General features: G+C 49.9%; 4 non-coding genes across 4 annotated transcripts; 2 read left to right on the top strand and 2 right to left on the bottom strand.

Moving 5' to 3' along the window:
* Positions 1-8,200: 8,200 nt before the first annotated feature.
* Positions 8,201-8,306, top strand: TRNAL-CAA (transfer RNA leucine (anticodon CAA)). Its single transcript has 2 exons — positions 8,201-8,238; positions 8,261-8,306. It is a non-coding gene; the product is annotated as a tRNA-Leu (tRNA).
* A 304-nt stretch (positions 8,307-8,610) lies between these two features.
* On the bottom strand, positions 8,611-8,682 carry TRNAQ-CUG (transfer RNA glutamine (anticodon CUG)). Its single transcript has one exon. It is a non-coding gene; the product is annotated as a tRNA-Gln (tRNA).
* Positions 8,683-12,372: 3,690 nt separating this feature from the next.
* On the bottom strand, positions 12,373-12,454 carry TRNAL-AAG (transfer RNA leucine (anticodon AAG)). The gene has a single exon. It is a non-coding gene; the product is annotated as a tRNA-Leu (tRNA).
* A 427-nt stretch (positions 12,455-12,881) lies between these two features.
* TRNAM-CAU (transfer RNA methionine (anticodon CAU)) lies at positions 12,882-12,954 on the top strand. Its single transcript has one exon. It is a non-coding gene; the product is annotated as a tRNA-Met (tRNA).
* Positions 12,955-13,203: the final 249 nt, after the last annotated feature.

Here is a 13,203-nt window from a genome sequence, read left to right as displayed (position 1 = left end):
TATTTTAATTTCCGTTGTTACACCGTGACCGAAGTTATTTCAACACTGTCAGATTGCAGACGTTTTAAGGTGAGTTAGTAGCCAGGTGACTGAGCATTTCCAGTAATTTCCCTACTGACACTGCCAGGATGGGACTCCTCCTTAGAAAAGCCCCCAAATGCCCCTTTCATTCTGTCACTTCTCACTCAAATCTCCAAAGCTACCCCCTTTTTTTTTTTTTTTTGCCTCCCAGACATTGTCCACACCGTGGAGCACCAGGTTCCAGGGAGTGCTCTGGCCTCCACCGCAGACTAACACCTTCACTGTCCTCTCAGGAAGCCACAACCCCAACCCAGCTTCTTAGGGCTTAGGTGGTGCCCACCACAGCCCTCTGCAGGCCTGCTCACTGATCCTACCCCTCCTCAGAGTGTAACCTAAGCAAACAGCACACTGACGGCTCTCTTCCCCTGTGAGTCTCCCACGTTCACGCGGAACCTCAGATTCTGAGCACTTGGCTGTTTTCTAGGCGGAGACTTCAGCTCCCTTGCCTGGAACCCTCACCTCTCTATCAAAGTTCTAAAGCAGGACATACTTTTTTCTTTCTTTCTTTTTTCATCCCCCCGCCCAATGTTTCTCCATTTTACCCCCTAAGCATACTTTTAAAGTAGGAAGTGACTTTAGCCCTCACACAGCCCAACATACTTCATAAATAGGAAACTGATACCAGACACTAAGGTACTTCAAAGAGGAGAGTCCTCTCCAGACTGTCTATGCTCTCTATTTCGACTTGCTCTAATCAGACTGAAAATAATTTATTTATTCCGTTGTAAAGTGACCAGTGTTCAAACACACATGCCTATTAGAGGCAAGAGGGAGACTTTTAAAAAAAAATTGTTATTATTTTATTTGGAGAGAGAAAGAAAGGAGACAGAGTGTGAGTTGGGGTGGGGGGGGGGGACAGAGAGAGACAATCTTAAGCAGGCCCCATGCTCAGCACAGAGCCGGACGTGGGGCTCTGTCCCATAAACCACAAGTCCATGACCTGAGCTGAAATCAAGAGTCAGAGGCCTGATGGACTGAGCCACCCAGGCGCCCAGAGGCAAGAGGGGAATTTACTAGGCAGCCCAGACCAGGAACCAATAGGCAAAGTGGGGACAGTGACTAACTGTAGAACAGATGTCCCTTCCAGGAGAGGAGATACTCTCCTATCTCACCAAAGATTGCCGTTGAAAATGCGGGCCCAGCATACTGCCAAAGTTTTAGCTCAAGAGAAGGCAGGAATCTAGAGTTTTATACGAAATTTTACTGACTTTTAAGTGTTGAAAACTAAAGATTGTAAAAATATCTCTGCAGAAGAAACTGACCTCCTGGTCTCCAGTTTGGGGCTCTGGGACACATATTTATTTTAATAAGTGCCTTTCTGTCTGAACAGAATAATATTTTACAGCCAGTCTCCACTCGTACCTTCCAGTTTTATTCCAGATAGCAATATGCTCAATAAAAGACACTTCCTGGGCCCTTTGCTGCCAGTGCGAAAGTACCTCCTGAAGGCAGTGTTACCTTGTCCAACTGGTTATGGATATGTTGTTATCAGGTGAACCGGGGAGACCCTGGGGCCTCAACCCAGCCCCACCCAAAGATGTCACCAAAGGTTCTTGGTCTCATCAGGAGAAAGAATTCAAGGGCAGAGGCAACACAGTGGACGAGCAACACAGCAGGAAAGTTTATTGAAGACAGAGTTGGGAGAGCCGGAGACAGGGATGGATGGAGAGAGCTGCCTGTAGGCAGAGAGCCAGAGGACACAGGGTGCAAGCCTGTTAGCTGCACGCCCTGGGGTTGGGTTTCTGCCTTTTATTGACAGTTGTTAACAAGGCTGTGGAGAATCCCTTGCTTGGGGCGGGGATTCTTGGAAGCAGGGTTTGGGGGCTCCCTTCCTTATTTGACCAGGAGCTTCCTGTCCTGGTGTGCCACCTGGGGCTTCTCGGGGAGTGCGTGGCAGACAGGCCTCTGACCCTCCCCACGGCTGGGTGTGGCCTCCTCCGTGCTGGCCTCCAGGCTTCCCCTTAGAGCCTAACGAACTGCACTGTGACCCTGGGATTAACCTTTGTCCTTCTTCCAGCCTGGAATGTGCACGAGATGATAGGAGCTTGAGCGGCTGTCCTGGACCAGGAAGCAATCTGGAACACCAGAAGCCGACTAGGAGGGTGCAGTGGAAAGGCGACTAAGCCTGGGTCCTTACACACTGCAGAGTGTCTGCAGCAGGCTTCATGGTCCGCTAAAGCCACTGTCTTATTTAAGCCACTTACTTGGATGGTCTGCATATGCAACTAAAACCAACCCTAACTAATAATATACAGTTTTTATTAATAAACAATTTTCTTTTTCTTTTTTTCTCTATTTTGAGGGGAAGAAGGACAGAGAGAGAGAGAGAGAGAGAGAGAGAGAGAGAGAGCATGCTCGCAAGCAGGAGCCAGCAGGGGAGGACCAGTCAGCACAGAGCCAGATGTGGGGGCTCAAACTCACGAACTGTGAGATCCTGACCTAAGCACGAAATCAAGAGTCAGATGCTTATTAGACTGAACCACCTGGGTGCCCCTAAGCTATTTTATTTTAAAATAAATTCCTACCTACTCTCTTTACTCAATCTGGCTGCTAAATATGAGCTCCTAATATTAGCTAAACCAGAGGACACCTCAGTCTTTACCTTACAGGTTTTGAGGCATTTGACAGGGTTGACCCCTTCCCTTCTTGGATTGCTCTTTCTCTGGGCTCCAAACTGAGTAGGGCCTGGTGATGCCTAAGGTATTTGTGCTTCCTCTGCTCCTCTTATCTGCCTTCAGCATGTGACACCAAAGTTAGTCTGGAAAATAAAAATAAAGACCAGTCAGGAGAAACACAAGGCTAGGATAATTAAGGAAAAGATGGCCAGATCAATGGGACAGAATAGAAGCTGGCCTGTGGACCCAAGTCAGAATAAGAGTTCAGTTTGGATAAAAGGGAAAGTTCAGACTGGTGTCCTACCTTCAACAAATGATCCTGTTTGGGGGAAATATCTCATCTTCTTATTACACCAAATTATATTTCAGATCAGTGAAAGATTTAAATTTTAAAAAACAAATCAATAAAAGCTCTTTTTAAAAAAAAAGATTAAAAAAAAATGTTGTCTAGAGGAAGGTCTTTCTAAATAGGACCACAAACCCAGAAGCCATCCATCAAATGGATACATTTGGTTACATAAAAGTAAAAACCGACTGACTTCTGTACAGGAAAGTACCTTTATTTATTTATCTTTTTAACGTTTATTTATTTTTGAGACAGAGAGAGACACAGCATGAACGGGGGAGGGTCAGAGAGAGGGAGACACAGAATCAGAAGCAGGCTCCAGGCTCTGAGCCATCAGCCCAGAGCCCGACGAGGGGCTCGAACTCGTGGACCGAGAGATCGTGACCTGAGCTGGAATCAGACGCTTAACCCACTGCTCCACCCAGGCGCCCCCAGGAAAATACCTTTAAACAGCTGAGCAATCAGGGCCCCCGGGTGGCTCCGGTCAGTTCAGTGTCTGACTCTTGATCTCAACTCAGGTCATGACCTTCCAGTCTGTGGGTTTGAGTCCCAAGGTCGGGCTCTGTGCTGACAGTGCAGAGCCTGCTTGGGATTCTGTCTCCCTTTCTGCCCCTCCCCCTCCTCTCAAGCAAATAGTCAAATAATGAAGGAAAATTAGGAAAAAGTACTTTTAGCAAATAACACAAAGGATGAATTTCCTTGAGAGAGAAAATACTTTCACAAATATAAGTAAGAAGAGACAGAAAGAAAACGCTGAGAAGACAGTGTAGGAAGAAGAACAACTGGTTACTAAACATGTGAAAAGTTCAGCTCACTCAAAGTTAATGAGATAAAATGTGATGCTTTGTATCTATGAGATTAGTAAAGATTAGAAAACTGCAATACTGGTTATTGGTGAGAATGAGGCATTCTAGGACAACGCCAGGTGTAAGCTGGGAGAACATTGTTGAGAACAATTTGGCAATGGCTAAAAAAATCTTAATACACATACTCTTTGAACCATCCAGTCCACTTCTGCCCCCTCTGCACAGAGATGATGGATTGTATAAGGACTGTAATTCGAACATTGTTTGGGTTTGTAAAACATTGGAACCGACATAAATAGGCTTCATGAGGGGATGGGTTGATGGAAGACACTGAATGCACACCTGCCATGGAATACTATGTAGGTACCCAAAGGAATGAGTTACATCTTAGTACACGAATATGGAAAGATGTCTGGGATTCATTCATTCATTCACTCACTCACTCATTCATTCATTCAACAAATATTTGTTGAGTGGCCAGGATGTGCCTGACTGTCTTCCAGACTCCAGGATACTGCAGGGAACAAAATAAAGTTCTGTGCTCAGAGTTGCCTTCTAGAAAGAAAGATGGACAAAAAGCAAACCAAGAAATAAATGCAGCGTGTGGAAGATGCCATGAAAAAGGAGTCAGGATACGGAGGGAGCAGTGATGGGGGTGTTATTTTATACGGAGCAGTCAGGGGGCGCCTCCCCTATGAGGGAACCAAATGGCTGCTACAGTTTGGAGTCTCAAATGTGTCTGTTATTGCGAATTTATCTCAGAGAAATGAAGACTTACATTCACACAAATATCTGCACAAAGCATTATTCAAATAGGAAGTGTCCCAGGATGTGGAGAACAAAGGCAACAGACGTGCAGAAAAATTAAACTTCCTTACAATTGCAGCCCATCGACGAGTACTTGAAACAGCCACCTTCCTCTGGAAGCTCAGTGGCCCCCAGGTTCCTACTTTACTGGAGGCAAAAGGCAACCTTAGCTGGACATCAGCCAACATCCACTTTGACATATAAAATTCCTTTGGGAACCTCCTTTACCTCCCCCTCCCCCCCCAAGGTTTATGCCTGCAATCATCCTCCAGGCTTATGGCCGCTGATACACAGCGGGAGGGTCTCAGGACCCAGGTTTCGCTCCACTGTAGTCAGTGACCTAACAGCAGCTAGCCCCTCAAGGCCCTGGGAACCTGTCACTCCTCACAACCCCCCAACCGCCCACGGGTCCTGTCCTCGTGCTTTCGTGAAACCACCTTTTTGTACCGAAAATGGCTCACGATTCTTTCTTGACTATTTGCTCCCAGACCCCAACACCGCATCACATCATCCCAGATAAACTGAGACAAATCATCACAGGGTCTTCGAGGATCCTACTCCCGATGCTCTTCTCCACAGCAACTTTCACTGAAATGTCTTGGGCACCTGCAAAAGGAGGCTGGGACGTGCACTGCTTCCTGGGCACATTTGCTGACCCAACATAAACATCTGGGTTCCTAGGCAAAGAAGGAGGAAGGTGAAAATGGCTGTTGGCAGTTTCTGTCACCAGCCCTGAGTTAGCAAGGTCTGTGACCCGATTTCAGAGTTTTATGAAACCTCTTGCCTTTCACCCATCTCTCTGAAGTCACTCCAAATAGCACGTGAAACGTGGCTGCGGCCAAACCCTCCCTGGGCCTGTCTTGTCTTGTGTCTTCATTTTCCAACACCTTCCCGCATCCTGAAGCCAGGAGTGCCTGTGCAGAGAACCCAAGGAGTGTGTGGGCCATGGGCTGAGTCTGGGCGGCACACGCTGTCTGTCTGTCTGTCTGTCTGTCGCAGGTGCTGGGAGGGGCCCACAGGGACCACAGGGGCTGCTGTCCCTAGGGGAATCTCATATGTTTGCAGCTTACTTCCAGGAGAAGATGAGGGCCAGACCTCTCCTTAGGTGAGGCCAGATTCCTTACTGCACAACGACCGTGAACACAAGATGAGGAAAACAGAAATATTCCAAGTGTCTCAAGTCTGGTACTGCACTGCCACCACTCATCTTGGGTGAGCACTTCAGGGCAGCGTGTAAAAGTGACACATGAGGAACGGCCCTCTTCGCCTTCTGTCCTTTGCCCTCAGGCTGATGTAGAGGGGCCAGGAGGGGTGCAAACAGCGTGGTGGGGGGCTGGCCAGGCCCACAAAAATCCCTGCAGAGAAATGATCAGACTCCCAGGAACATGGGGGCCTTTCTGCGTTGGGGTGAAAAGTCCTCTGTAGCTTTTGAGTTTTGTACCACATGCACACCTTCCTTATCCAAGGCAAATTAAAAAAAGTTGTATTAAGGACATGAATGAATCCTCAAGGATGTGAAGCACCCTTTCAGCACAGAGAAATGGGTATTCTATTCTGAACTTCAAACTTCAGTGATGGTTTTGCCTGAATAAAGGAGTGAGTTTTGTTCCAGAAATTTACACTTTGATTTTGAGAGATACTGGTCCATTTACAAACAGGCTCTGGAATCTCTTCTAACGGTAAAAGAAGCCTGAGATATTTCATTCGGAGATAACAGTTTGTGCATTCCTCAGAGTCTGAACACTTCCATTCTAAGACAGCATGTATCTTGCTATTTTCAGGTTTATTTTACTACTCAAATTTAGCTTGTTTGTTTGTGTTTTTTTTTTTTTTTGTCTAGTGAGAAAGGGAGAACCAAAATAGTTAAAAAGAAAGCAGCACAGAAAAAAATCATCAAAAATGTATTAGTTTAAAAATTACGGTGCATGCTCGATGTTATTCTGTCGTTAAAAAGCATGTGTGTACCGACATGGAAAGACATCCCTGGTAGTTGCTATGTTAGAAAGAAGTTGTGGTACATTGTGTGGAATGAATTAATTTTTTATAAGACAATAGCGCACACGTGCACACACTAAAGAAATCCGTAGGGAAATTTAACCCCAATTAATAAGGGTGTGACGTGTCAGCAGGACTGGAAGGAGGCATAGATGCTGACTGATGTCTGCTTTCTAACTTCCATTTTTCTGCGATGTGTGTTTTATTTTGACTGCAAGCATCTGTTATTTTGTAGGCAGATAATACAGTAGAGACAACTTTCCACGTTGCACCACACTCTTCCAGGGCTTTCCACAACCTTGCTTTGAAATCACTGCACTAAATTTTTTCCCGCCTCCCCTTCTCGCCGTGTTTCATGAATGTTGTTTCTTACGTCACTCGGGACTTAGTTACGGTTTTAAAATCCAGTTTCCCGAAGGTGTTTCTTTTGCCTTAGTTCTCGTCCCACCTCCTGCCTGTTGGTTTTGTCTTTATTCCAGAAATATTTTCACAGACATCTGATGGTTCCTGTTTGAAGTGAGGACTACGAGCCCAGCTGCGGAATTCCTTCGGGTGGAGAAGGTTGATGTGGGGACCTGGCCGCGTGGGTGCGGGGCCTCCGAGGGTCAGGGGTCTGGGTCTGTTCCGTGATGCCAGCACGGCCCAGCCCAGCCCCGGCCCCAGGCGGACGCAGAGGACAGTCCCCGGGGCTCTGGAAGGACAGTCCCCAGGCTTTGGGAGGATCGTCCCCGCGGCCCCGAGAGGACTGTCCTCGCGGCTCTGGGAGGACCATCCCCGGGGACTGTGGGAAGACAGGAAAGTCCCCAGGCTTCAGGAGAACAGTCCCCGGGGCTCCGGGAGGACCATCCCCCAGGGCTCTGGGAGGACAGGACAGTCCCAGGGTTCTGGGAGAACTGGACCGTCCCCGGGGCTCTGAGAGGACAGGACAGTCCCCGGGGCTCGGGGAGGACAGGACCGTCCCCGGGGCTCCGAGAGGACAGGGAATTCCCCGGGGTTCTGGGAGAAATAGACCATCCCCGGGGCCCCGAGAGGACAGGGAAGTCCCCGGGCTCTGGGATCTGCGGGCAGGGGGCGCCAGAGCCCAGCGGCGCGTCTCCTCCTTGCCGCGCCGGGTTCCCGCGTCCGCGCGCGAAGCCACCGGCAGTTCTGGACCTTCCCCGCCCCGCCCTTCCCCGCTGCAGTCTACCCCGACCGCCGCCGTTCTCCCCGGGTCTACACCCGCTCGCCCGCCCGCGCTGAGCTCCGCCCGTTCTGCGCTGCTGGTAGACGAACGGCTTCTCCAGGGCCAGTTGGGGTCGTTATGGGTGCCAGCGTCCTGCGCCCTGGGGTACCCGCGGGGCAGGGAGGGCAGAGCGCGGGGAGGGACCCCAATCGCAGCCTCGGCGGGGAGCGAAGCACCGGAGCTCGGAGTTTCCGACCCGCCGAGGAAGGGGCGCAGCTCCTCGCCTCCAGGGATCCACCCCACAGCGCACTGAACCCCGGGGGCGCGCACGGGGCGCGCGCTGGAGACGACGAAAGAGTCTGTTCGCGCGCAGAGCGTACCCCCGGGTGTCAGGATGGCCGAGTGGTCTAAGGCGCCAGACTCAAGCTTCGCTTCCTCGGTTCGAGGGTTCTGGTCTCCGTGTGGAGGCGTGGGTTCGAATCCCACTTCTGACACATGCTTTTTTTTTTTTTTCCCGTTTTTGTCCTCGGTTTGAGTTGTGCTTTCCTTCTGCGGCCCGTGAGGTCTGTCCGCTTACAATCCCCTCCCCTCTTCTCCCCTCCCCCCCCTCCACTTCCCCCATTCCCGCCCACCCCCTTACCCACTCCCCAGTGCTGGTTACTGTCCCCGCGACCTCGCTGCCCTCGGCGTGCTTTTTGTTCGGTGGGCACGGCCTTCCCTGAGTGCCTGGGTTGGCCACGCAGCAACGCAAAAGTCCAGGCCTGGGAGTGAAGTCATGTAAAAGGACCGGAAATAGGAAGGTTCCACCGAGATTTGAACTCGGATCGCTGGATTCAGAGTCCAGAGTGCTAACCATTACACCATGGAACCCCACGTGAAAGAGACCTTGTGCACCATCCATCTGAGACCTTCCTCCTGTGGCCTTGTCCTAACGATTGAAAATGAGACACCATTTCACCAGTTTTGTTTGTTTTGATTTAAATCCTAGTTACTTAGCACCCAGCGTAGAGTTTATGAGTAGAACCCAGGAATTCATCCCTTACATACACACCTAGTGCTCATCCCAACAGGTGTCCTCCTTAATGCCCATCACCCATCTAGCCCCTCCCCCCACGTCCTCTCCAGTAACCCGTTTGTTCTCTGTTTTTAGGAGTCTCTTATGGTTGGTCTCCCTCTCTGTTTTTATCTTATTTTTCCTTCCCTTCCCCCATGTTCCTCTGTTTTGTTTCTTAAATTTCACATATGAATGAAAACATATGATATCTGTCTTTCTCTGCCTGACTTATTTCACTCAGCATAATGCCCTCCAGTTCCATCCACGTTGCTGCAAATGGCAGGATTTCATTCTTTCTCATTGCCAACTAGTATTTCATTGTATATATAAACCACGTCTTCTTTATTCATTCATCAGTTGATGGACATTTGGACTCTTTCCATACTTTGGCTATTGTTGATGGTGCTGCTATAAACATTGGGGTGTCTGTATGTGCCCCTTCAAATCAGCACTCCTGTATCCTTAGGATAAATACCTAGTGGTGCTATTGCTGGGTCTAGGGTAGTTTTTTGAGGAATCAAGCACCACTTTAAACAAAAGCTCTGCCGCTTCCTCCTAATTTCCTTCTTTCTTTCTTTCTTTCTTTCTTTCTTTCTTTCTTTCTTTCTTAAATTTATGAAGGCATTTTCTGGCGGATGGAAAAATTCCTACACTTTCCAGCCTGAAGGCGATGGAAAAGCCAAATACAAGAGAGGCAGATGGGGGGCAGGTGGTGGGAGGGGGCTTGCACTGACCTTCCACTGGGCCGAACCCCCAGGTTTCTTACCCTTGATGTCAGGGGAAGCATGGAGTCCTAAGGATATTCTTACTTCTGGTGGTTTTGAGTTTGCCTTCATTTCTGATCCATGCAAAAATAAATTGGATTTTCATCTCACAGTTCAAAAGGGAGAAAAGAAAAATATAACATCTCCTTTCTATAGCCTCAGTTATTTATTCAAAATACCTGCCAAGGCCTTTGGAGCAACCTTAGACTTTCTTGGCACCTCCCTGCTCAGCTGTAATCATGGGCTCGGAATTTGAACATGTGTCCTCCCACTGCAAAATGTCTTAAGTGTCGGACCCGGTCTCGTTCCTCTTTGATGCCCCAAGTCTGGTAGGGCATAGAAGTCTCATCAATTCTTGTTGCTTGAAGGTGTAGATGAAAGGATGCGAGCATGACTGCTCAGAGGGATAGCCCAGGGTTAGACTTTCGGGAGGGTTTCCTTTCCCATTCCTCCATAGGCTAAATCTGACAAGCCTAAAGGGGATGACTGATGCATATTTGGTTTGGTTTTGCTTGTTTTTTGTGCCGGCCAGGTCACGGCTCCCAGTGGACACTCCAGTGTTCATGTGGACCCCTACATAGGTGTCCTCAGGCGTTGGTGAACAAGACAGGAAGGACATGATCTTGCTAGACATACTCACTTATTTTTCAAAATCTTAACTTTGTTAAGATACCATGATTATTTACCTAGTAACTGTAAGAACAACACATAACAAAGAGATCATATATACAGCATGAAATATTCAGGTATAAATTACTCTTTACTCAACCTAAATATTAAGTATTGGTCATGTTCTCAATGTGCCTCTGGTAGTCTCCCAAGGCTGAGTTGCTAAGGAATCCCTGAGTCATTTTCTGTAATTCATCCTGTTGCTCGACCTCCAGCCAAGCAAGGCGCCTGTCACAAAATAGCTGCTTATTAAATATGGCGTAGAGAGAAGCAGTCAAACCCAAGGACTTTTGGCCAGGTGACTGTAAAGTTCTTGTAAGTGTCCACACATATAACTCTCCCTCTTCATGAGTCCCCTGTCTTTAAAAGATGGTCTAAGCTAGCTTAGATCCAATAATTCCCGTCTTTTTTTCCCAGCTCAGGGGGCATCCTGTATTTATTTATTTATTTGTTTTTATTTTTTGGATGAGCTACATCCTTATTTCTTAAAGAAAAAGAAAGTGTCCACTGGTTTTAAAAGGATGCCAGAATATTCTGAGGATAGGCAAGGGGAGGGGTAGGAATGACTGGTTTTTCAACTTTAGCACATTTATTCCCTAGGAAAGGACAGTGGGTAAGACCTGGAAAAGAAGGCATGGGGTTGGTTTATTTTTGAGTGTGGAATTTAAAAGGCTGCACCCTTTCCTTGGATTGCCTGTGCGTGGCTAACAAATACTGCAGGGCAGATGCAAACAAATGAAGACACAGAGGGGGAGCTACCTGGGGAAGGGGAGAGATGATTGGGCCCCACAGTCCAGAAACAAGCTGGTCCCTGGTGACCTAAACAAGAATGGCTTGCAGTTACCTGGTAGCAGAGAGAACCCCCAAGGATCAGGTCAGTGTGGTGTAATCAGCCGCTCACAACCCAGTTCACCGGGGGTGTCCTGTAGAAACGGGCCTTCGGGACACATGGCCCTGCCAGAGCTGGGTCCTCAGCTCTGTATACCCTGCTCTCCTCACAAATTAGCAAGTTATTCTTTCATATATTTATTCATTGGAATTTAACACAAACATGTACCTAGTTTTCATGACATGGGGAAGCAAGAGAAATGTGGTTGTGTATCTGACGAAGCTTATGACACATGAGGCAAAGCAGACAACTACACAAAAGTTTCCGAAAGTTCTGGTAAATACCAAGAGACCGACTGAACGACAGCGGAGCGTGCCTGGGGCGTGCGCACAGGAGTGGGCCACCAAGTGCCCACAGCGTGCCACCAAGAGCCCCGGGCGTGCCCACAGGAGTGGGCCACCAGACGCCAGGCGCAAATGAGGGAAGCCGGCCGCGGAAAGGCTGGCCACGCCCGGGCCTGCTGCATCCTCCCCAGCGCGCTGCGTTGCTCCTTTACTGTGTTTACCACACTGGGGTTTTAAAAGTTCATTCATAAATTCATGAATCCGCTTATTCGATTCATGAGACACATAAGCACTCACTCTAACAAGTCCCTCCCCACCTTGTCTCTCCTCTGACACCGTGAGCCCCTGAAAGGTTGGAATCGCGTCCTTCCCTGTACCTTGTGCGGTCGTATGTTCGATTACATTCTTTGTCCTGATAGCAGATCTAGAATGTCACTCAGCTCATTCTCTGCGGAAGTTGTGTCATCCAGGGGCCATTAAGTGTCTAACGCTTGTCCCCCTCCTAGGCACCGGCGCAGGGAACCTCACTCCCGTTCCTCACGTGCCTTCGTTGACTGGCTGGAATTCTGGAGGGACAGATCAAGGAAGGCTTCCTGGGGAAAGCGCCTTCCAAGCCGAGACCTTGAGGGCAGAAGCAAGTGGACCGCGCAGGAGAGGAGGGAGCCCCCGCGAGGACGCAGCGCACGAAGAAGGCGCCCAAGTATTTCTAAAATAAAGCAGTAAAGTGGAGGTGTGCCACACGTTGGGTACTCAGGATCGGGGGGTCATCAGCCCGCACAGCCGATGTGTGGCTCTCTCACTGTCATCATGGACTGGGGGCCGATGCCCTGTTGGGGGACTCTGGCGAGAGCGGGGAGTGAAGGAGCGGGCAGGTACGTGGACAGAGCAGTAAAAGCATCCTGGCAGCGGTGGGATTCGAACCCACGCCCCCGAAGAGACTGGAGCCTTAATCCAGCGCCTTAGACCGCTCGGCCACGCTACCGCCCTGAGGGTTCGGGCTGCCCGCGCTTCCCCGACCTCAAGGTCGCGCAGGTCCCGCCCTCCCGCGTGCCCCTCGCCCCCTCGGTCCTGCCCAGGTCGCGCGCTCGACCCGCGCGCTCGCCTTCCTGGCGTTGTCCGATCTTCACCCGCGCGGGAGCCAGGCGCCGGCAGAGAGTGAGCCCCCCGGCCTCAGGAGCGAGCAAGTCCCGCCGTCCGGGTCCGGCCCCGGAGCCGCTGCGGAGAAGCAGCAGCAGCAGCAGCAGCCAAGGAAGGAGCGCAAGCCCCTATCGCGCCCGGACGAGGTGCCCCGGGGCGGCCGCAGCGTGACCCCCGCCCCTGCCTGTCCCGCGCAGCCGCGACCCCGACCCGCCCAGGAGCTGGGTCCTGCGGTATGTTTGTAGGAGTGTGCGCAAGAAGCACGAGCAGGCGCCTCCTTAGCGCAGTAGGCAGCGCGTCAGTCTCATAATCTGAAGGTCCTGAGTTCGAACCTCAGAGGGGGCATGTCTTTTTTTCCCCGACCCCACGACAATGCGGGGGATGGGGTGGGGGACGAGTCTGCCTTCCTTCTCCATCCCTTTCTCCCACAAGTGTGCTTTTTCAACCGCGGGAATCGCCTGGTAAGACTGACGGACAATTCACTGCTGTGTAACGGGGCCACGTGACGCTCAGTTACAAATAGTGACTTTCCACCGAGAACCAAATGCTCCAAAATTCTCACGGTTGTTTTTTATACCAATTTCAGACACAGCC

The sequence above is a fragment of the Prionailurus viverrinus genome, chromosome B2, assembly GCF_022837055.1.
Source record: "Prionailurus viverrinus isolate Anna chromosome B2, UM_Priviv_1.0, whole genome shotgun sequence".
Taxonomy (NCBI): domain Eukaryota; kingdom Metazoa; phylum Chordata; class Mammalia; order Carnivora; family Felidae; genus Prionailurus; species Prionailurus viverrinus.
The sequence above is the reverse complement of the archived record's forward strand: the minus strand, read 5'-3'. Positions and strand labels throughout refer to the sequence as shown.